The sequence below is a fragment of the Podarcis gaigeae genome (genome assembly GCF_964106915.1).
Source record: "Podarcis gaigeae genome assembly, chromosome: 15".
NCBI classification, from domain to species: Eukaryota; Metazoa; Chordata; class Lepidosauria; order Squamata; family Lacertidae; genus Podarcis; species Podarcis gaigeae.
Genome location: NC_139692.1, coordinates 958,472 through 982,810, shown reverse-complemented (window position 1 = coordinate 982,810; position 24,339 = coordinate 958,472). Strand labels below are relative to the sequence as shown.

The 24,339-nt window shown below is 45.2% G+C and overlaps 1 protein-coding gene across 4 annotated transcripts in view; it reads left to right on the top strand.

Annotated features, from left to right (window-relative positions):
• The first annotated feature begins 397 nt into the window (after window positions 1-397).
• TACC1 (transforming acidic coiled-coil containing protein 1) overlaps window positions 398-24,339 on the top strand; it is a 110,425-nt gene continuing 86,483 nt past the window's right edge. For all 4 annotated transcript variants that reach the window (XM_083713498.1, XM_083713496.1, XM_083713497.1 and 1 more), the window contains exon 1: window positions 398-539. The gene's annotated coding sequence lies outside the window, so the exon portion shown is untranslated. The remainder of the gene's footprint in view (window positions 540-24,339) is intronic.

The following is a 24,339-nucleotide window of genomic DNA, read 5'->3' as shown; positions in this document are numbered from 1 at the left end:
TCCACATGGACTATCAAATCAGAACCAATGCTCAATGAAGGCTGGGCTCACCTCCCCATAAGCTTTGTGCAAGCAAATCAGGAGGAACACTCTGGGGGAGTCCCAGGAGGTGCTGAGGTTGTTTCATAAAGGCTGCATGCTGACAACCCAAGGGATCTCTCCCAGCATTGATGAGATCGTCGTTGTCATTGCTCACATGGTGAAATGGAAATTCCTGAGGGACATTTAAAGGAGCAATGCAAGTCATGGTGAGACAGTTGTGCTTAGTCACACTCCCCAGGAATACATTGGGAAGGCTGCCCTTTGGCCATAGGGTGAGGGAATGGTCTCAGTTTGATCATTTCCCAGCACACGGAACTTTCCATGGGGTTGGTTTGTGTGGCTCATCTTTCCCATCTGTTCCTTTCTTGGCAGCTCCTGCTAAGGCACAGCCTGAGGAGCAGCTAGCAGAAGTTGGAAGCGGTGCTGAGCTCCAAAGGCTCTGGGACGGGTGGTGGCTGCAGAGGACACCTTGAATTTCAGAGGCTGCACCACACAGGGTGAGTTTGCCACCTCCCTCCACATTGTCTAAAGAAGTCTGAGGGATGTTTCCAGTGTGTGGAGTATTGGGTGCTGCCTTGGACCAAGTGACTATGGGTTCATCTGGTTTCATGTTGTCCACAATGACTGGCAACAGGTCTCTCTCCCAGTGGTTTGAGGGAAGGGTGTAGCTCAGTGGTAGAGCATCTACCAGGTCGGGCTGGGAGTGAACCTTCCCTGAAATCCTGGAGAGTCACGGCTAGCAGCAGAGTTTGTAACCAAATCCATACTTAATAAACAGAACACCTTGTCCCCATCCTGCACTCAACTCTCACCTGTGGCTCCTAGAAATTGTCAGAATGTAACTGCAGCCACAACCCCAGAAATGGCTTTAATTGGCTGGCTAAGCAGGTGAGGTTGGCTGATGGGTCTTAAACCCTTGGAAAGTTAGGGTCTTCCCTGCATGCAAAGACAGGCTCTGGCGGATGGAGCAAATGAGGTCAAGAGTGGGTCCAACAGTCAAGAAGGTGGTTTCTGCATGTGCTGGAGAGGGAAGTGAGGGGCACGTGGGGCTTGTCCACCTGGGAAGGGAGCCCATCCAGGGGAATGAAAACTCTGATCCTAAACCTCTGTTGCCTTGTGGGTTATCTTTGGGAGAAGGGAAGGCTCAGGAGGAAACCCTACAAAAATCTGGAGTGGAGTCCCTAAGACGGTTGGGTGGCACCTTGTACACCTCCTTCCAGCTACTACTGCAGCCCAGCTGGGCCAAACGTCTTGCTCTGCCTTTCTTTGGACCCCATCAGTGAGGCCAAGAGAAAGGAGGGTCTCCAAATACACTGCCCAGGCTTGCACCCAGGGAAGGTCACTTCAGTGCTGCCAATGCACCTTACCCCTGGAGGCGCACTCCATTGTCTCTCGAGGCAGACAGATGCAAACTAATATGGTATCAAAATATTTTTTATAAATACGACTACCTGGTAAAAGCAAGCTCACACCTCTCATTGAGTTTGTATACATACTTAGGGTACATATTTAAGTGGCTTGTTTATAACTCTATTTGGGAATGATTCGTGTTTTTATGTAGCAGCATTGTTTTATACTTTTTGGATGTCTCAGGATCATATTATAAAGTAGTTGTGTTCTGTGTTACAAATGAAGCATTGCTGGGAGTTGTTTCTCCACCCCGCCCCCCACATATTTCTTATCAATAAAATATTTGGTGTGGTACCAGCAGATATTTATTCTGAAAGTGTGGCCCAGAGCAGTGGCGGAGGAAGCTTTTCCGGCACCCAGGGCGGGGCGTGCTCACGCGGCAGCCTGTACGGGCGCTGCGCCCTCAACTGCTGTACAGCTGGGGGGGCAGCAGGCCATCTTGTCACACACACCCCCGGGTGGCACCCAGGGCATGCCCCCTGCCCCCGCCTTCATATGCCCCTGGCCCAGAGAAAATAACTTTGAGACCCACTGACCTAGATGGGCCAGCAGGGCTTTTTGATGCCAAACATGAGAGCAGATGCCAATGGGCTCCACTGCACAATTTAAACAGGTCTTTGGATATGGATGACCAAACTGGTCGTAGATCTGTAGGAAACTGCCTTGTTGAAGGAAGATCTTAGGTCCATCTAACTGAGTAATGATGACATTGGCTGGCAGCTGCTCTCAGGAGCTTCAAAGATAGCGAATCTTTTCCATCCTCACCTGGAGATATTGGGAACTGAACCAGAGGTCTTGTGCATACAGAATGTGGGCTCTACCCTTCAGTTATGGCCCAGTTCCCAACCACACCCCCAAAACCACCATATACCCAGCACTGAACAGTCTGTAGCACAAATCCTTACCATCACCTGCTCCCTGATCCTTTTACTTGGAGATGTCAGGAACTACATCTGGGATCTTTATCATGCACAGCACCTGCTCTGGCACAGGCTATGGCTCCCAGGGTCTTCTGCACACACACACACACACACACACACACACACACACACACTCAGAGCTCCAACTAGGGATGGAGGAGTAATTCAATATTTAAAGACAATTTTGCATTATTTGTCCCTTCTAAAACAACACAGCAAGATCCTTCGAAATACCCACTTCTCTGAATTTTGCAGTACCATTTTTCCAGCCAAGTAATCTGCACAAGAATGCATTTACTAGGGTGAAGCATGCATGGAGACACATGTACTAGTGAAAGTGACATACAAAAATGAGGAAATGTGCTTTGCAAATGTGTATATTGGGCAAAACTGCATATAAAGGTGTGTGCTTCAGGAGAAATTCATACTAAAATGCTGATGAATTTTCACAAGAACTGCTTGAAAGAAATGTGCAAGTTCATGTGGAGGTGTGAATACCAGAATTTAACTTTGGAGAAATCAAAAACTGAGAGAAACCAAAGCAGACATCCCTAGTAAACTGATACAATAAATTCTCATTTGGTGCTTCTGCACCTCTGAGTGTGTTGGCAACGTTTTTACTGTGGATTCCACACATCTAGTTAAAGAGCAAGCCAGGGGCCAGTCGTGTCTGTTTCTCTTTAAAGTTGGGCCTCAGTTTTGTGGGACGGGGGAGGGGGGATGAGTTATTGCCACTTGGCAGAACTCCCTGTTTCTGAAAGCATTATGAAAACCTTCCCAGAGAGAAGCGATGGCATTCTTGGGACACCAGCAGAGCACTGCAGTCCTCCAAGAGCCAACCATTCTGCCTGCTGTCCTGCCATTTATTGAAGAGCATTGACTTGACCATTGTGCTCCATCTTAATCTGTTGCTCCTTGGGCTTCATTACTTGACTATGCTTTCTTATTTTAGGCACCTCGAGCTTTTGCCTAAGGAGAAAACAAGGGTGATTTTTATTGCTGTTGCAAATAAAAATAGCTACTGATTTATTTTAAAACTCCACCCACTGCCTCTCCCATTAACAAACTTTCTTTGACCAACCAAGACTTGAGAATCTCACTGATCTCATCTGGGGTCTGTGACTTTCTTACTTTCTTCTGGTAGGACAGGGTGGGCTTTTTCAAATTCTGCAATTGTGTATCTCTCCAAATCAAGAAATAAGTAGTTTGAACTTCTAAAAAGAGGCAGGGAGCCTTTCCCAGCTCCAGGGCTACGTCTCCCCCTGGGCAGCCTTCCAGGGGCCGCATGCTGGGGTAGGCAGGGCCAGAGGCAAACAGTGTGCAAGGCAAGAAACTTTGTACCACACAAAAGACAGAGGTTTCTTCACATATGTATCTCCATCCAAGTGAGCAAGAGACATTGTCACCATTCAAGGAAACATTCCAGCCAGGCAAAAGCTCCCAAGGAGGGTGTGGAGCAGGGCAGTTGAGGGTTTTGACAGGTGCAGGTTTCTGCTGCTGCTTCCCTCCCTCCACCAGCAAGCAGATTGCTGCTCTTCAGAACAGCTGCATGCACCCTCCTAACAGCATGTCCATCTATCCAGTACTGATACTTTGTTCCAGGACTGAAAGTTTTCCTAGGGCTGCAATTGCATTTTCAGGGGAAGTTTCAATACTGGCATTCCTAGCTGTTGTACAGATAGAAACACTTCCTGCTAGGAAAATGAGGCGGCTTAGAGCACTGCTGTCAGGAAACACACAGGTGCCCCTCTCACAGGTACTTACGCATGGCACTATATGCACACAGATGCCCCAAAAAGAGCAAGCCGATTCCATATGAAGTTACCATTTTCTTTTGGCTGGATCCCTTCTAGTCCCTTTAACAGCAGCCGGCGCTGCCGGGTGTTTTCTCACCAGCTTCATTTGCACCTCTAAGGAAGCTGCTATATGCACAGAAGAAAAGCCACGAGAATACATTGGCAGCCCCATTTACCAGCCCTCACGGTGTGCTCCATACAGCAACTTATTTTATTTTATTTTATATTTTACCAACTCCACTCCTGTGCTTTTAATGAGAAATCAGCAAGTGACATATTTCTTGGCACCAAGCAGGAGGGGTTCAGAGAAGCTTCACCTGAGGAATTATTGCGTTATAAAGGCACAGGCGCCCCGCCAGAGAAAACATTGGCTCCCGGCGAAGTTAACAGAAGAGAACCGTAGTTCCCTCGGCTCGCTTCGTCTCCATGTCAGGAAAAGACTCGCCGGCTCAACTTCGATGTCTCTGGGCTTTTATTGGAAAAAAGCAGAGGAGCAGCTGCAGTAGGAAAAGTTGGCAATTCCGGCTCCTACGCTTCCCTCGCGTCCCCTCTGCGCTGCTCCTGCGCTTGCAACGCGGCCGATCTTTGCCCTTCCGCACCTGCCGGCCGGGTCCGCCCCTCCGGCCGGAGCTGGGCGCGGCGCGTCCGCCTGGAGCTGCGAGCCGGCGACGCCCCGGCCCGGCGGGCGGCTCTCCCCGTGGAGCGAGGCGCCTTCGTGGGCGATGGGGGGCACCTTGAGCCGCCGCGGGCAGCCGCCACCTCCGCCTTGCAGGCTGGAGGGGGCCTGGTAAGTGCAGGGGGAGAGACTGGCAGGTGACCCTCCCTGGCAGGGGGTGTAACTCCCCCACTGTAACTCCCCCACTTCCTTAAGAGTGAAACGAGGAGGAAAAGCTGGTGGGGCAGACAGGGTGGTGCAGTGGTTAGAGCGTCCGAGAGCCCACGAAGTGACCTTGGCCCAGTCCCTGTCTCTCAGCCTAGCCCACCTCGCAGGGTTGTTGTGGGGATAAGACGGAAAGGGGAGACGTGTGCGCCCCCTCCCTGCGCTCCCTGAAAGGTAGTGGGATACAGATGACAAAATAAGAGCTCCCCTCTTGTTCCCGTCAAAGCTAAGGCTGATCTATGAAAATTGGAATTTTTGAAAAGCCCCGGCTGCTCGGAGGGAGACATTTTCTGTGCATTGTAGTTAGGCTGCAATCCTGATCGTCTTTGCTTCATTAGAGAATAAACTTCCTTGACATCGGACAGGCTTCAGTGAGCCTGCAGAGGATTGGGCCCTTCTTCTCTTGTGGGTCAAAGATGGCTTCTGGGTGGCTGTCTCCATCCCACATTCTCCCCCACTGATGGTCATGTTCTCTCTCCTCTCTTGGAGGCAGAACTAAGGCCTCTGAATGGGGAGGGCAGTCCAGTTGGGGGCTTTCCAGGCACCTGGAGGCAGGGAGCAGGAGGGAGACTTACAGACTGCAGCCTCCTCTGCCCTTTTGTCCCGCAGCTGCTGCTGCTGCTGCTGCACTTGGAGAAGGCCAGCAGGCTGAGCAGCCAGAAGGCTGAGCCTGCCAGCCCGGCCCACGGGCAGCCAGGGGAAGTTTCTGCCATCGTGGTTTCGGGGGGGGGGGACCTGTTTATTTGGAGGCTCCATAGCCCTGGGCCTCCCCAAAGGGGTATTTTCCCTTGGGGTTTATCCTCTGGAGGGTGATGCAGGTGACAGGATTCCCCCTGAACTGTTGTTTCCTCCTTGGTGGAACAACTGTGGCTGGAAGGAGGCCGGCAGGCAAATGGGGGTCAGACTGGCTTCTAGTTGAGACCCGGAAGGTTTGGAGAGTGGAGCTTGGGGTGAGAGCGCAAATGCAGCACCTCAACTGATGGTGTCTCTGGTTTTTGCTGTTTTCTATATCTCCTGTAGTTATTGTACTTTTGTGTTTGCAATTACTGCAATTTTATTATATTTTATTTTGCTTTAATCTGTTCACTGCTTTGGGAGCCTTCGGGCCAAAAAGTCTGTATAAATAAACCAATCAATGAGTGAATCTGGTTGAGAACAAGATGCTGCCCTAGATGGGCTTTTGGCCTGATTCAACACAGCAATCCTGATCTTTTGCAATCCTGTTCTCATGCTCTCCTGTTCTGCACTTGTCCACCCCTTTGCAAGGGCCCCCATTAACTTTCATGGACTACTGGAGATAGGACAATAAACCAGCTGAGCCTCTTCTCTATGTGTCTACATCAAAGTAACTCCCACTGTGACCAATGGGGCTTACTTCCCAGGAAGTGGATTTAACATCCTGGCCTCTGAAATTTGTGACTACCGTAGTCTAGCAGATTTATTTTGACATCTTATGCCACAATAAATCTGCTAGTCTTTAGGGTGCCACAATTTTTTTGTTGCTGCTGCTGCTTTTGTTGAAACATAATTTCGTGTCTCTGGAATTTGTCACAATAAGCTAGCCTGATGGTTACTCACTTGGATGCCTTTATAAATGAAAGGATTAGAAGTGTTGGATGGTGCAAAGGATTGGATGTGTAAGACTGGAGGAGGATCCTCTCTGTGCTGTGTTGTACCTGTGGGCAGCTGTGAGGTGGGTGGCAGCCCAGCAGGAGAGCACTTGTTTTGCCTTAGGGGCTCTGAGGTTCAGTGTCTGGGATGGTCAGGTAGGGCAGGGAAAATCTTCTCCCCAAGGCCCTAGAAAGCTTGCAGCCTGTGAGTGCGTAGCCAATGTTCCCCCAAATAATTCTGGGGTGCTACTTGGTTAAGGGTGCTGAGAGTTGTTAGGGGACCCCATTCCCACCCCAGAGCTACAATTCCAGAGTCCCCTGGGAAGAAGGATCAAATGTGAAGCCACTCTGGGAAGCCAGAACATGGTACCCTCGTTCTTGAAATGTACTGCATGTTGTGACTGTGGCTTAACATGGATGGAAAAGGTACAGCGAAAGGGCACACCAGTTCTGCCAGGTGTGACTAAAAGGCAAGGGGACACCTCCTGTTGCTGCCTCATTTCCTGCCAGGCTCATCTAAGTAGACCCTCCAACACCAAAGAGCAACTGGGCTACATGGACCAAGGGTCTGACTCTATTCTGAGTCAGACCATTGATGTTCCCAAAACGAAGTGTCTTGTGCATAAGCCAGTGGTAGCTGACCTGTGACTCTCCAGATGTAGCTGAACTGCAGTTTCTACCTGTCTCCCCCCTCCCCCTGTCATGGCCACTGACAACAGCTGGAGGACCCCAGGCTGGTTTGCCATCCCTGACATAAAGTTCTGTGGACTCCAGTCTGATGAGGTGGACTCCCATCCACAAGAGGACCTGCCACAGGACGCTTTTTGGTTATTTCCAGAATACCTGTTTGATGAACTTTGTACAACTTTTGTCTGGTTGTTAGGTAGTATTAACTATTTCGTGAGCATTCATTCTGATTTGTTTGCTGGGTGGGGGAAGACATGAGTGGAATATTGGTACATCTTCTCATCACTTTACCACAAAATGTACAAAATAGTGGTGGGGGAAGCTGGTCTGTTGTGCAAAAACACCAAATGAACTTTAACAACACAACCTGAATTTGCTGGCATGTGATGAAATCCCACTGTAAAGTAACAGCATCTCCTGAAGTGTCATGAGACTTTACTGTTGTCTGCTACAACAGCCCAATACACCTACACGAATCTCCTAAATTATTTCAGAAGTAACACCAAGACCACCGATAATGTGCGGGAAAGCTTACAGCAAGCGTACAAGATTGAGGAAAGCACAGTGTGAGCTTTTCAGGTCAAATCCTGTGTTAACTGTCAATTTAGTTGTTGTTGTTGTTGTTGTTGTTGTTGTTTAAGAAGAAGAAGAAGAAGAAGAAGAGTTTGGATTTGATATCCCGCCTTTCACTCCCCTTCAGGAGTCTCAAAGCGGCTAACATTCTCCTTTCCCTTCCTCCCCCACAACAAACACTCTGTGAGGTGAGTGGGGCTGAGAGACTTCACAGAAGTGTGACTGGCCCAAGGTCACCCAGCAGCTGCATGTGGAGGAGCGGAGACACGAACCCGGTTCCCCAGATTATGTGACTGCCGCTCTTAACCTAGTGGTTAAGCACACTTAACCACACTGGCTCTCAGTTTAGTCGTTCAGTCTGACTCTTCGTGACCCCATGGACCAGAGCACGCCAGGCCCTCCTGTCTTCCACTGCCTCCCGCAATTTGGTCAGACTTGAGAACACTGTCCAACCATCTTGTCCTCTGTTGTCCCCTTCTCCTTGTGCCCTCCATCTTTCCCAAAATCAGGGTCTTTTCCAGGGAGTCTTCTCTTCTCATGAGGTGGCCAAAGTATTGGAGCCTCAGCTTCACGATCTGTCCTTCCAGTGAGCACTCAGGGCTGATTTCCTTAAGAATGGATAGGTTTGAACTTCTTGCAGTCCATGGGACTCTCAAGAGTCTCTTCCAGCACCATAATTCAAAAGCATCAATTCTTCGGCGATCAGCCTTCTTTATGGTCCAGCTCTCACTTCCATACATCACTACTGGGAAAACAAAAAAAATTCCTTCCAGTAGCACCTTAAAGACCAACTAAGTTAGTTCTTGGTATGAGCTTTCGTGTGCATGCACACTTCTTCAGATACACAGATACTATGGCAGACCAACACGGCTACCTATCTGTTACTGGGAAAACCAGAGCTTTAACTATATAGACCTTTGTTGGCAAGGTGATGTCTCTGCTTTTTAAGATGCTGTCTAGGTTTCTCCCAAGGAGCAGGCGTCTTTTAATTTCGTGACTGCTGTCACCATTTTCTGTGATCATGGAGCCCAAGAAAGTAAAATCTCTCACTGCCTCCATTTCTTCCCCTTCTATTTGCCAGGAGGTGATGGGCCCAGTGGCCATGATCTTCGTTTTTTTGATGTTGAGCTTCAGACCATATTTTGCACTCTCCTCTTTCACCCTCATTAAGAGGTTCTTTAATTCCTCCTCACTTTCTGCCATCAAGCTTGTGTCATCTGCATATCTGAGGTTGTTGGTATTTCTTCCGGCAATCTTAATTCCTGCTAGGGATTCATGCAGCCCAGCCTTTCGCATGATGAATTCTGCATATAAGTTAAATAAGCAGGGAGACAAAATACAGCCTTGTCGTACTCCTTTCCCAATTTTGAACCAATCAGTTATTCCATATCCAGTTCTAACAAAACCTTATTAATGTTGCTTTTAATTTGATATGCTCTTAATTTCGACTAACAGTCAGAGGGATAGTTAGGATGATAAGGATATTGCCTCCCTCTGTGGGTGATGGATGGTCATGTCTTCTACAGTCATACCTCTGGTTACAGATGCTTCAGGTTGCGCTTTCAGGTTGCACACCGTGCCAAACCCAGAGGTACCAGAACAGGTTACTTCCGGGTTTCGGCACTCGCACATGCGCAGAAGAGCTAAATCGCGCTTTGCGCATTCAGAGAAGTGCCGAATCGTGACCCATGCATGCGCAGATGCGGCACTGCAGGTTGCGAACGTGCCTCCCGCACGGATCACATTCGCTACTCGTGTGTCCACTGTATTCTGCTTTTCTGTATTCCTGCTGAAGAGCTTTCTTGCATTTGGTCCTGTTAAGATGTGCACTGGCTGTCTCCCAGCAACGGTGCTGAGTGAGTGTCAGTGTGTTTGCAAAGAAAAGGAAGTTCCATTTTGTTTGAACAGAGTCTGTTCCTCACACTGCAGAGATGTGTAACTGAGAGGTGGCTTGGATGTGTTGTCTTTTCAGCTGTGATCCTGTGGAACACAGGAAGGCGCCTCATGCCAAGCCAGGCCATTGGTCCACTGAGCTCTAGATTGTTGGCACTGACTGGCAGCAGCTCTCCGGGAGGCATTCCAGCCCTGCCGGGAGATGCCTTTGGAGATGGAGCCTGGGTCCTTCTCCAATAGCTACCTGCAGCATCAAACCCCTTGAGGATGTATTGTTTCTGTCTCTGGCTGTCACTCCAACTGGTATTGCTCCTCTGTTTCTTAGCTGAAATGCAACTTGAAACATATACTGCGTGGCCAGCTGAGTCACACCAGCGGTTGCAGTTCATCTCCAGGGCACCACGTACATACCACAAATCAGAAACCGTTCAACTAAAATAAATTATGCCAGTTTGCATCTCTCTTGTTGCTTTATTAATTGTGCCTCAGATCTGCAAAGCAGTGATAGGGAAATTTCAGCCTGGGCTATCCCTGCTTCAAAGCTCTGGGGGTGTCTCTGTCACCCCAGGTTGCATGGAGACAGTTGCTGGAGCTGGCAGCAATGGGGGAAGCTGGAGGCTGAAATCCTGAAGGCAGAAACACATTCTTTGCTGGGCGGGCAAAAGTCAAAGGCCAAGCTCCTCATCTTTGCCCGGGGCAGAGACTTCTTACTGGCTCCCAGTCCCAGAGGCTGAGGAAGGGCATCCAGGATTTCCATGGCAGAACTGATGCTCTGCATGCTGAAACTCTGGGAGCTGCTGCCAGGCAGCGCAGACCATGCTTAGCTGTTAGCGTGACTCAGTACAAGGCAGGCTCTCTGGGATGAGAGGACACACCCAGCCCCTTCTGAGCCCCATGAAGGCTTGGCGGTTCCAGGTAGCTCATTTGACCATGTTCCAGGTAGTCCCACCATGACATTCCTGGTTAAGCCTTGGGGTCTTTGAGAAGTCCTGAGGATGGGGGTACTAGTGCTTTAGTGGCAAAGGAATGGAAGACATGGGGGGAGACACACCACCCTGATCTCCAAGTGATGCAAGATTGCAGGGGTTCCAGGCAATTACCAGTGTTTGCGTTTCCTTTGGAAATGAGGCACAACAGAGACTGTGGTGTCCTTGTGATATAGGGTTTATGTACACATATCTACGATGGAGGAACTCACAGCATTACGCACAAAGAGGTTCTTGCTTCTCCTGTGGTCTCAGTCTTGGATGCCAGCAGAAATCAGCCACGGCCCTCTGTCTCTCTGCTCTGCCACTTTTTCTCTCTCAGCTCACATCCCAGCCAACTGCAATTCTAAAAACAACTCCTCTCCTTTCAGCTCTAAAACTCTACTTCAGAGGCCTTTGACACGGAGCCACTCGCTTTGTCCCCCAAGACTCATCTTTAGGGGGCCATCACCAGGCTGGCTCCTGCCTTGTATTTCAACATACTAAAGCCAGGAATTAGAAGGGGGGTCTCGGAGTCAGAAGGGGAGTCCAGGCACCCCACATATTCATAACAATATTGAAATCTAAGACTGTGGCACAATGTGGTGCCCTCCCTCTGTATCTTGAACTCCCAACTCAGCCCCAGCCAGCATTGCCATTGGTCAGGAATGATGGGAGTCAGTGGCCTGGGGTTAGGCCTCCATGGGGCTGTCCCTAAAAAAGTTTGGTCCAACTCACAGTTGTAGACATGGCTTAGATCTGGTGTTCACCTCTATGGATGTTGGTGATCTGACACTAAGTAAAAGCGAAACAAAAGAAGTGCCATGGTCGGATCACTGCCTGGTGCAACTGGACTTCTCTGCAGCCCTTTCCCTCTGCAGGGAGGTGGGACTGATTCGGATGGTCCGCTCCCGCCACTTAATTGATCCAAATGGATCAAAATGGCTTCCAGGGAGTGGTAGGGGATATTTTATCCCATGCTGATGGCCTTTCAGCTGATTCATTAGTGGCCCGCTGGAATGCAGAGTTAACCAGGGCTATTGACTGTCTGGCTCTGAAGTGCCCTCTCTGATTGCATGGAGCCCGGACAGCCCTGTGGTTTTCCCCTGAGCTGAGGGTGATGAAACAATCTTTAAGATGGCTAGAGTGTCGGTGGTGGAAAACTCATTCTGAACTGGACTGGACACGGGCTAGAGCTCAACGTCAAGCCTACCAAGTGGCGATAGCGACTGCTGCCAAGGAGTGTGGTGGAGTCTCCTTCTTTGGAGGTCTTTAAGCAGAGGCTTGACAACCATATGTCAGGAGTGCTCTGATGGTGTTTCCTGCTTGGCAGAGGGTTGGACTCAATGGCCCTTGTGGTCTCTTCCAACTCTATGATTCTATGAAATAGGACCTTCTTCACTGCCTCTATTGTATTTGCAGAGAACAGCAGCAGGAGACACTTTCAGGTGGTTCGCAATCTATCGGAACAACCTTCATCACCGGGGCCTGGTAGGGGCCCCAAGATCTCCTGCAATGCTTTTGCAAAGTTTTTTGCAGATAAAGTTGCAGATTCAGAAAGAGGTAGATTCCACCATGGGAGCAGGGGCGTGGTGGGAGAGTGCTAGAGTTCTGTCTGGTCAAGTTGTGTGGGATCTGTTACCTCCGAGGTTGTGAACAGGCTGCTTGGACAAGTGAAACCGACCACCTGTCTCCTTGATCCTTGCCCATCCTGACTAATGAAAGCGAGTCTGGAAGGGCTGGGCGATGGGCTCTGCGGGGTGGTGAATGCTTCCCTCTGCGAGGGAGCCTTTCCAGATCCTCTGAAAGAGGCGGTCATTAAACCCCTTCTTAAAAAAACATCTTTAGACCCGGCCAATATGGCCAACTATCGCCCCGTCTCAAATCTTCCATTCTTGGGCAAGGTGATTGAGCAGGTGGTTGCTCAACAACTCCGGGCACACCTGGAGGATGCGGACCATTTGGATCCCTTTCAGTTGGGATTCAGGCCTCATCATGGGACTGAAACTGCCTTGGTCGCGCTGGTCGATGATCTCCGGCGGGCTAGGGACAAAGGTGAGAGCTGTTTCCTAGTTCTGCTGGATCTCTCAGCAGCCTTTGATACCATCGACCATAACATCCTTTTGGACCATCTAGAAGAGCTGGGAGCTGGGGGCACAATTATACAGTGGTTCCGCTCCTTTCTCTTGGGCCGTGTGCAGAAAGTAGTGTTGGGGGATGAGTGTTCAAACTCCTGGGCTCTCACTTGTGGGGTGCCTCAGGATTCCATCCTTTTCCCCATGCTTTTTATTTATTTTTTATTTTATTTTTTATAATATTTTTATTAAGTTTATGAAATACAGAAAAAAAGAATAGAAGACAGATATAAGAAATAAAATAAAAAAGTTACAAATTTCCATGTTCTTTTTTTCCAGCAAGTCTAGTGGACTTCCCCGCATCCTCCAAACCCTGCATTCTCTGTGATACAGAACATCAGCAATTTGTTAACTTGTTTCAATACTTATTGTATCCTTCATTTTATCATGTTACCTAATTTCAAAGATGTTATAACCCAAATCTTATACATTTTCGTTTAAACACAATAAAGTTATTTCATTATTCTACCTCTGACTTCTTGTACCTTAATTTCCATTTCATTAATTTACAATTGCTGAAGCTAGAGTTTCCTAGAGGGTGCATTTTTTAACATTCATACAGCTTATAATGTTTTTTCAAATAGTCCTTAAATTTTTTCCAGTCCTCCTCAATTGTTTCTTCTCCCAAGTCTCGGATTCTGCCAGTCATTTCGGCCAGTTCCATGTAGTCCATCAACTGCGTGTGCCATTCCTCCAGCGTGGGTAGATCTTGTGTCTTCCAATGCTTTGCAATCAGGATCCTTGCTGCTGTAGTGGCATACATAAAAAAAGTTCTATCTTTCTTAAACACTCTCTGGTCCACCATGCCCAGAAGAAAGGCCTCCGGTTTCTTAGGTAAGGCAAATCTAAGTACCTTTTTTAGTTCATTATGAATCATCTCCCAAAAGGCCTTCACTTTCGGGCAAGTCCACCAGAGGTGAAAGAATGTCCCTTCCGCCTCTTTACATTTCCAACATTTATTGTCAGACAGGTGATATATCTTAGCAAGCTTGACTGGGGTCATGTACCACCGGTATACCATTTTCATAATGTTTTCCTTCAAGGCACTACATGCCGTAAATTTCATTCCGGTGTTCCATAACCTTTCCCAGTCTTCAAACATAATGTTATGCCCCAAATCCTGAGCCCATTTTATCATGGCGGATTTGACTGTCTCATCCTGAGTATTCCATTTAAGCAGCAAGTTATACATTCTCGAAAGTAGTTTATTTTTTGGCTCTAACAGTTCTGTCTCTAGTTTCGATTTTTCCACCTGGAATCCAACCTTCTTGTCCACTTTAAAAACCTCCTGAATTTGTGCATAGTGCAACCAATCTCGCACCTTGTTTTTTAGTTTTTCCAAGCTCTGCAACCTCCAATTGTCTCCATTTTTTTCAATTATTTCCCAATATTTAGGCCAGTAGGCCTCCATGTTAAGTCTCTTACGTGCCTTGGCCTCCACCGGTGAGAGCCACCTCGGAGTCTTACTCTCCAATAAGTCTTTATATTTTGTCCAGACCATCAAAATTGCTCTTCTGACAATCTGGTTTTTAAACAATTTGTGCACTTTAACCTTGTCGTACCACAAATATGCATGCCACCCAAAAGCATTGTCAAACCCTTCCAGATCTAGGACATCAGTGTTCTCCAATAAGATCCAATCTTTCAACCAGCAGAAGGCTGCAGATTCATAATATAACCTCAAGTCTGGCAGGGCAAATCCCCCTCTTTCTTTCGCATCAGTTAATATTTTAAACTTTATTCGGGGCTTTTTGCCCTGCCAAACAAACTTGGAAATATCCTTCTGCCACTTTCCAAAACATTCCACCTTGTCCACGATCTGTAGGGCCTGAAACAAAAATAACATTTTCGGCAATACATTCATCTTTATAGCTGCTATTCGGCCCAACAAGGAAAGTTTCAATCTTGACCATGTTTCCAAATCTCTTTTGATTTCTGACCAACATTTCTCGTAATTATCTTTAAACAAATTCAAATTTTTGGAGGTCAGATACACCCCTAGGTATTTTACTTTTTTAACCACATTTAGTTCTGTTTCTTTCAGGAACTCATCTGTTTCTGTAGTTGTCAAATTTTTTGCTAGAACCTTAGTTTTTTGCTTGTTCAGCTTAAATCCCGCCACCCGACCAAAGTCAGAAATTAATTCTAACACTCTTTTAGTACTAGAGACTGGCTCCTGTAATGTTAATACCAAATCATCTGCAAATGCTTTCAATTTATATTGTTTCACTCCGACCTCAATTCCTTGTACCGACCGGTCCTTTCTAATCATATTCAATAGCACCTCCAGAACTGAAATAAACAGTAGGGGGATAGGGGGCACCCCTGCCGTGTCCCTTTTTCAATTTTAAACTCCTCTGTCACCACATTGTTTACTATCAATTTAGCTTTTTGTTCTGAATATATTGCTTCTATTCCATTTTCAAACCCCCGCCCCACTCCCATCCCTTCCAAATTTTTCTTCATAAACATCCAAGAGATATTGTCAAAGGCTTTCTCCGCATCAATAAAGATTAAAACCGCTCTAGTGTTAAGATTTGTTTGTAGAAGTTCCAAAATGTCAATAATGTTTCTTGTGTTGTCAAACAAATGCCTACTGGGGAGAAAGCCGGCCTGGTCCTTATGTATCACTTCATTAAGTACTTTTTTAAACCTACTTGCCAAAATGTCCGCAAAAATTTTATAATCCACATTTAGGAGTGAGATGGGGCGGTAGTTCTTAAGCTGGGTCTTTTCAGTTTCTAGTTTAGGTATCAATGTGATGAAAGCTTCTTTCCACGTTTCCGGTGCCTTCCTCCCCTCCATAATCTGGTTGCAGACCTCCAACAGAGGTTGTATCAAATAGTCTTTCAAAACCTTATAATATTTGGAGGTAAGTCCATCGGGGCCTGGAAGGGACGCAGGTGGCGCTGTGGGTTAAAGCAATTTGGTCAGGTCTATATAGGTGGTCCTAAGATCCAAAAGATGTTTGGGTATATCTCTATAAATTTCAGCCTTTTTACCTTCTATCTCCAAAGATTTTTTAAAATGTAGGCCTAGTATCTTGTCTCTTTCCTCTCTTGATCTCAAAATAACCAAACAGTCTCTGGACTTATCTTTCTTTATCGATCTTCCCAGTCTAAAAGCCGTCACAATTTTAAAATCCTTGTCTTCCTCAATTCCACAGAATTTGGAGAACAAAAATGTCAAAAATCCCTCTAGATTTCCTACCTCCAATTCTGGGATGGCCCTTAACCTGAGATTATTTTCCTTACTTTTCAGTTCAACCAATGACAGGTAGGCTTGTTGTTCCCCTACCTGTCTTTTCAGAGGCCTTACTTCCCCCTTGATCTCATCAACCTTTTTGTTCGCCTGTTCTGCTTTTTGACTGGCTTCCACAGCTAGTTTATAATTTTCAGCCGTAGCTCCTTGCAGTTTCTCAATTGCCTGGGTATGCTGGGAAACCTGATCAGATAATTTACTAATAGAGGATGTAGCTTGATCAATTTTTGATGATTGATTGTCCACTTTTTGATTTAAAATTGCCAGTTGTTCCAAAATTTGTTTCAGGACTGTTTCAGATCCTCCAGTTGCCATGTCTTCTGCAGCAGGCTGTTCAACTTCCACCTCCTGTGCTGTCAGCACAGTTGGGACAGATGATCTACGTTGATGAGTTAAGGTTGTTTGAACAAGTTGCACCGATTTCTTTTCTTTTTCTTTAGCTTTGGCTGCTCTTGTTCTCCCTGAGCCGCTCATTCCACACCTGCCTCTGTTCAAGGTCAAATTGTCTTTTATTCCATGAGAAAGACAAATCCAGAGTGTAAACAATTAAATCACAGAAAGTCTCAATAAAATACAGTTCCCAGGCCTCTATATCTCCACAATCCTCTAGGGGGGGTGTTTCAAAGTTTCAAGGAAGGAGAGAACTCTTTTCCGCCATTGAAGTTCCTATATTCCCCATATTAAGTCTTTGTAATTCCAGAGCACAAAAGGAAGGTTCCCCAGGCTTTCTATTTCTTGAAAAAGGGCCACAAGGTGTCAAGAAGGGTCCCAGCAACAATGTTTAAGCGTTAGTATCTCAGTCTATGTAACAGTTTAAACTCCAGCAACAGTATTAGCAGTTTGACAGTTCTCTTTTACGCGCTGACAGTCCGACAACTGGGTTGTCCCTTTTAACTCTGCATAGCTCAAAAATAGGAAGAAAGTTCCAAGAATAGAGTCCACAAGTTTTACTAAGATTTCCCTCTTGTCTTTTCAATACAAAGTCTATCAATGCACCTTTGTTCTGCTTTTACGATCCCTTTTGAACGCTTCAGCACACTTCTAAGCCGTTGCTTTGATCTAGTTAGCAAGATCGGGAGACGGACTTCCTGTTACTCGCCTCCCGTTTTCAGCCAAATTCCACAAATTTAGTCCAATATTTAGTACCCCTTACTCACGGGTATGTTACCGCCAATTCCGGTGTTTTCAAGAAGAAAGGTCAACGCTCATCGGCAGCAGCAGCGCGGCTTTGCTTCCACGAAAAGAGCGATGAACTCACAGCGCCGCTCCCCCTTTCACGTTCCGGAGCCCCTTCCGAGGTTCCTTCTTCATTTCTGGGGGGGCTTTTGGCGCCCGCCGAGTCCCACGGCCACAGGCTCGCTCTGCCTGTGGTTTTTCTTAGTGGGTCTCCGCTTTGCCGCAGCGGACGACCCTTTTTCGCGGAGCCCCTCTTCACAAAGTAAAGAGGACCGCCATTGCCGTTTTGCGCCGCCTCCGGAAGTCGCTTTTATTTATTTTTTAAATGATATTTATTAAAATTTTTGTTTAGACAATAAAGAACATTCATAGTAACATAGTATTTTCCATTATCCACATTTCATTCTCATCTTTGGACTTCCTCACATCTCTTGTTCCTGCCTTCTAAACTCATATATTTGCTAGCAAATTACTAACTTGTTTCAACTCATATAGTATAGTTTTCCAATATTGGATCTCAAATTTTAGAATTTAACTCACTTTTTTAAAGCTTTAATTTTAACATACTATTTATCCAAAATTTATCTTTTCTTTCAATTACATATAGACTTTTTTTTTCATTATAACTAATTTGTTGGAGCCATCTTGTTACCAATCTTAAATCTTTCTTAACATTCATACAATTTACAATGTTTTTGTAGATAGTCCTTAAATTTCTTCCAGTCCTCCTCCACCAGTTCTTCTCCCAGGTCTCAGATTCTACCAGTCATCTCCACCAGCTCCATATAGTCCATCAGTTGCATCTGCCATTCTTCCAGTGTGGGCAAATATTGAGTTTTCCAGCATTTAGCAATGAGTATCCTTGCTGCTGTTGTAGCATACATAAAAAAAGTTCGATCCTTCTTTTGCACACTCTGGCCAACTATGCCTAAAAGAAAGGCCTCTGGTTTCTTAGGGAAGGTATACTTAAATACCTTTTTCAGCTCATTATATATCATTTCCCAGAAAGCCTTCACTCTAGGACAAGTCCACCAGAGGTGAAAGAATGTTCCTTCAGCTTTTTTACACTTCCAACATTTATTATCAGACAAATGGTATATCTTTGCAAGCTTGACTGGAGTCATGTACCACCTGTATATCATTTTCATAATGTTTTCTTTCAAGGCATTACATGCCGTAAATCTCAGACCTGTGGTCCATAACTTTTCCCAGTCAGCAAACATAATGTTGTACCCTATGTCCTGTGCCCATTTTATCATAGCTGATTTGACCGTTTCATCCTGTGTGTTCCATTTTAGCAGCAAGTTATACATTATTGAAAGTATCTTAGAACTGGGTTCTAACAGTTCTGTTTCTAACTTCGATTTTTCCACCTGGAATCCTAACTTTTTATCTGTCTTGAAAGCTTCTTTGATCTGAGCATAATGTAACCAATCTCGCACTTTCCCCTTTAGTTTCTCCAAACTCTGCAACCTCCAGTTGTCTCCATCTTTTTCTATTATTTCCCAATATTTCGGCCATTTGGCCTCCATATTGAGTCTTTTCGGGGCCTTAGCTTCCATTGGTGATAACCACCTTGGGGTCTTATTTTCCAATAAATCTTTATATTTTATCCAGACATTGAACACTGCTTTCCTGACAACATGGTTCTTGAAAGCCTTATGTATTTTAACCTTGTCATACCACAGATATGCATGCCATCCAAAAGCATTGTTGAATCCTTCCAAATCTAAAACGTCAGTGTTTTCGAGAAGCAGCCAATCTTTCAACCAGCAGAAAGCTGCTGATTCATAATACAACTTTAAGTCTGGCAGGGCAAAGCCCCCTCTTTCTTTAGCATCAGTTAATATCTTAAACTTAATTCTGGGCTTTTTGCCCTGCCAGACAAATTTAGAGATATCTCTCTGCCACCTCCCGAAACACTCCATTTTATCCACAATCTGCAAAGTTTGAAACAAAAACAGCATTTTTGGCAATACATTCATCTTAATAGCAGCAATACGTCCTGACAAGGAAAGTTTCAGTCTTGACCAAACTTCTATATCCCTTTTAATTTCAGACCAGCATTTTTCATAGTTATCTTTAAATAAACTCATGTTCTTCGCTGTTATGTTTACCCCTAGGTACTTTACTTTTTTAACCACATTTAATTCTGTCTCTTTCTGAAACCTTTCTGATTCTAAAGAGGTCAAATTTTTCCCCAAAACCTTGGTTTTTTGCTTATTAAGTTTAAATCCCGCCACCCGACCAAACTCATAAATCAATTGCAATACCCTTTTGGTGCTAGGCTCTGGCTCCTGTAAGGTCAATACTAGGTCATCTGCAAATGCTTTGAGTTTATACTGTTTAGCTCCGACCTGAATACCTTCCACCAACCGGTCTCCTCTGATCATATTTAAAAGCACTTCCAGGACCGATATAAATAACAGGGGGGAAATAGGACATCCTTGTCGTGTTCCTTTTTCAATTTTAAACTCTTCCGTCACCACATTGTTCACTATCAGTTTTGCCTTTTGTTCCGAATAAATTGCCTCTATCCCATTCTCAAACCCCCGCCCCACTCCCATTCCTTCCAAGTTTTTCTTCATAAATTTCCAAGAAATATTGTCAAAGGCCTTCTCCGCATCTATAAATATCAAAACTGCTTTTGTATTGATATTTGTTTGCAAGAGTTCCAAAATATCAATAATGTTCCTTGTATTAGCAAACAAATGTCTACCTGGGAGAAAGCCTGCTTGGTCCTTATGAATCACTTCATTTAACACTTTTTTAAGTCTACTTGCTAAAATGTCTGCAAATATTTTATAATCCACATTCAGGAGGGAGATGGGGCGGTAGTTCTTAAGTTGTGTCTTTTCAGTTTCTAGTTTGGGTATCAATGTGATGAAAGCTTCTTTCCACGACTCCGGTGCCTTCTTCCCTTCCATAATTTCATTACAGACCTCCATTAATGGTTGTATCAGATAGTCTTTCAATGTCTTATAATATTTGGAGGTGAGTCCGTCTGGCCCTGGAGATTTGCCTAATTGCATGTTCTGAATGGCTTCTTCGATCTCTTGTTGTGTTATTTTATAGTTCAGAATTGTTCTATTTCGCAAAGACAACTTTGGTAAACCATTCTTCTTTAAAAATTGTTCTATCTCCGATTCGTTTTGCGGCCCTTGTGTATATAATTGTTTGAAATATCTCTGGAAAGACTTTCTGATCTCCACTGGGTTCTGGATGTTTCTTCCTTCAATTTCTAAATTTGTTACCGTATTCAATTTTTGTCTCTTTTTCAGCTGCCATGCTAGCAGCTTTCCACATTTATTTGCCGATTCGAAGGATCTTTGTTTCATTAACTTAACTTTCCATTCCACTTCCTGATTTATCAATTTTGAATATTGTGCTTGGTAATGTTTAATTTCTCTTAAAATTTCCTTTGATTTCGGTCTCGATCTTAACTTCTTCTCACCTTCTTTAATTTTCTCCAAAATCTTGTCTTTTTTCTCATTCTGTGCTTTTTTCTTTATAGTATTCTGTTGTATCAGAAACCCCCTCATAACCGCCTTACTTGCATCCCAGACAGTTCTTTTTTCCACCGTGGTGTTCAGATTTATCTCAAAGTAATCCTTCAAAGTTTTTTGGGCCTTTTTAATAATCTCCTGATCTCTAAACAAATTGTCATTCATCCTCCATCTAAAGGATCCGGTTGGGGTTAGTCTCATATCCATCTTTATGGCGTTATGGTCGGAGCAGGTCTTTGGGCAGATTTCCACTTTTTTTATCTTGGGTGCCAGGCCTCTAGTTGTCCAAATTTGGTCGATTCTTGTCCATGTCAGTTGGGCTTCAGAAAAGAATGTTCCTTCTCTTCCTAGAGGGTTCTTTGTTCTCCAGATGTCAATCAAGTCCATGTTGTCAGTCAATTCAAAAAATGTTTTGGGTAGTCTGCCTTCTTTTGTTACGTTTTGGCTGTGCGATTTGTCCATGTTGGTTGATACCACCCCGTTCATATCTCCCATCATAATGATGTTATCATAGTTCAGATAGTCCAGCATTATCTCATGCAGCTTCTTATAAAATTCCGATTTTCCCTCATTTGGCGCGTAAATTCCTAATATCAGAAACTTTTCTCCTTGAGTCTGGATCTCAATTGCCAGAATTCGTCCTTGTTCATCTTTAAATAGAAATTTTGGTGACAGGCTCTCTTTTGCATATATCACCACACCTCTTTTCTTTACTCGATCCGAAGAGATAAATTCTTGGCCTAATCTTTTATTTATTAACACTTTTCTATGTAGCCTAGTCACGTGTGTTTCTTGCAAACAAATAATGTCCAATTGTTCTTTTTTCAAAATGTGAAATATCCTTCTCCTTTTCTCCGGGATGTTGGCGCCATTTATGTTCCAGCTCAGAAGTTGCAGAGACATCCTGGTCAAATCTGTTATTGTCCTGGTGGTGGTATCTTTTTGTCCTGGTCTACAGACCCCACAGGTGTAGGTGTAGGTAGAGACTGTGGTCCAGCCCCTGAAGGTCTTTCAATCCCTTTCTGAAGGTCCTCTCCGTAGGTATTCAAGAATTTATCTCTGTCTTCAGCTGTTTTAATTTTCACCTTCTTCCCTCTGAACGTAAAAGATAGTCCTTGTGGAAATTCCCACCTAAAGATAATTAAGTTGCTCCTCAACAGCCTTACTAGTTCAAGGTAGGTGGATCTAAGGTCCAAATGTTGTTTGGGAATATCCTTGTAAATCTCTGCTCTTTTGTCCAAAATTTCAAGTGACTTTCCGTAGTGTAGTCCTAGTATTTTGTCCCTTTCCTCCTTGGATCTCAAGGTGATCAAACAGTCTCTGGGCTTGTCCTTCTTTGTAAATTTCCCAAGTCTAAAAGCAGTCACAATTTTAAAGTCTTTTTCCTCCTCCAAAGGCCACCACTTGGAAAATTCTTTTGTCAAAAACTCAATTAAGTTCCCTTGTTCGGGTTCAAGTTCTGGTATGAACCTCAATTTTAAGTTATTTTCCCGGGCCCGAAGTTCGATCATAGACAGATAAGCCTGTTGTTCCCCAACCTGCTTATGCAGTCGTCTTACCTCCTGCTCTAGTGCCGCAGTTTTCTGAATGGCTTCCTCTGCCAGTTTTCGATTTTCTACAGTGGATTCAGATAAATTGCCAATTGCTTGAGCGTTCGAAGTAACTTGTTCAGTTAACTTGTTGACACAATCTCTGGTCTGATCAATCTTTGCCGTTTGTTCATCCACTTTTTTGTCTAAGCCTTCCAATTTTTCAAGTATTCTGTCTAATACTGAAGCAGATCCACCTGATCCACCATATCTTCTCCCAGCGGATGCTCACTTTCTTCTAGTTCCAAAACATCAGGAACAGATGATCTGTGCGGCTGTGAAAGTAAATTCAAAGTTGCTTGCTTTTTTCCTCCTCTAGCCGCTCTTGTTTGTCTCCCAGTGCCGCTCATTCCAATTCTGTCTGCTAGTCAAGGTCAAATTGAATATGTTCCCATGAGAATCCACAAGCCCATAAAGTAAACAACCAAGTAGGAGGAAGGAAACCAAAAGGAAAGTCACATATAGTTGTAAATCCAAAGTCCTCTAGAGGGAGCCCACTTATATTGTAGGGAAGAAGTCAAGTTATTAATATCAATTATTTAAGTTTTTCCAAACTTCAATATTTTAAAAGTAATGTCCAAACAGCCTTTAATTCCAAAAGACCTTCAGTTAGTTGTGTTTGGCAGAGTTGGTCTCAAAGTAAAACAATGTCTCAATAAGTGCCAGATGTAGCAATTCAATATAACAATTCCACTAAAGCTCAGCTAATAATGCAACAAAATGTCAAAGTCTTGCAATCTGACAGTTCTGTTATCTAGGCAGTCCGACTGCCTGGGATTTGTAAATCCAGCAGAGCAGGTAAAACACAGTTCATATTTTGAAATAAGGCTTTTAAAGGGTTAAGTCCTAGAGCAACTTGAATAGATGCAAGAGTTGATTGCCTTTTAACACCTCTTCAAAGGCTCCAAACATCAAAGTCTTTGCTTTAAATCTTAAGCAGTGGCAAGAGACGGACTTCCTGGTTTCGTCTCTCGCTTTTAGCCGAATTAGCAAGAATTTATCCTCCAAATCTTTCTTTCTTTTCTTACTCACGAGTTGTTGGTTTCAAGCCGAATGTTTCCAGGAAAAGAGGACAGCACTCACCGACAGCAGCTACGCGGCTTCACTCCACAGAAAGAGCGATTGACTCACGGCACTGCGCCAACCCTTCCACGTTCCGGGACCTCTTACGAGGTCCCTTCTACGTTTCGGGGGGCGCTCCTGGTGCCCGCCGAGTCCCACGGCCACAGGCTTTCGCTGCCTGTGGTTTTCCGATGTGGGTCTCCGCTGCGCCGTAGCGGACGACCCGTTTCTGCGGAGCTCCCTCTTCGCAGTTAGAAGAGGGCAGCCATTGCCGGACGCGCCGCCTCTGGAAGTCCCCTTTTCCCCATGCTTTTTAACACCTACATAAAGCCTCTGGGAGAGATCATTAGGAAGTTTGGGTTGGGTTTTCATCGATATGCAAATGATACCCAGCTCTACCTCTCTTTTAAATCAGAACCAGTGAGGGCAGTGGAGGTCCTGTGTGAGTGCCTGGAGGTGGTTGGAGGATGGATGGCAACTAACAGATTGAGGCTGAATCCTGACAAGACAGAAGTACTATTCTTGGGGGACAGGGGGTGGGCTGGTGTGGAGGTCTCCCTGGTCCTGAATGGGGTAACTGTGCCCCTGGTACACAGCCTGGGAGTCATTTTGGACTCACAGCTGTCCATGGAGGCACAGGTCAATTCTGTGTCCAGAGCAGCTGTCTACCAGCTTCATCTGGTACACAGGGTGAGACCCTACCTGCCTGCAGACTGTCTTGCCAGAATGGTGCATGCTCTAGTTATCTGCCGCTTGGACTACTGCAATGCGCTCTATGTGGGGATACCTTTGAAGGTGACTCGGAAACTGCAATTAATCCAGAATGCGGCAGCT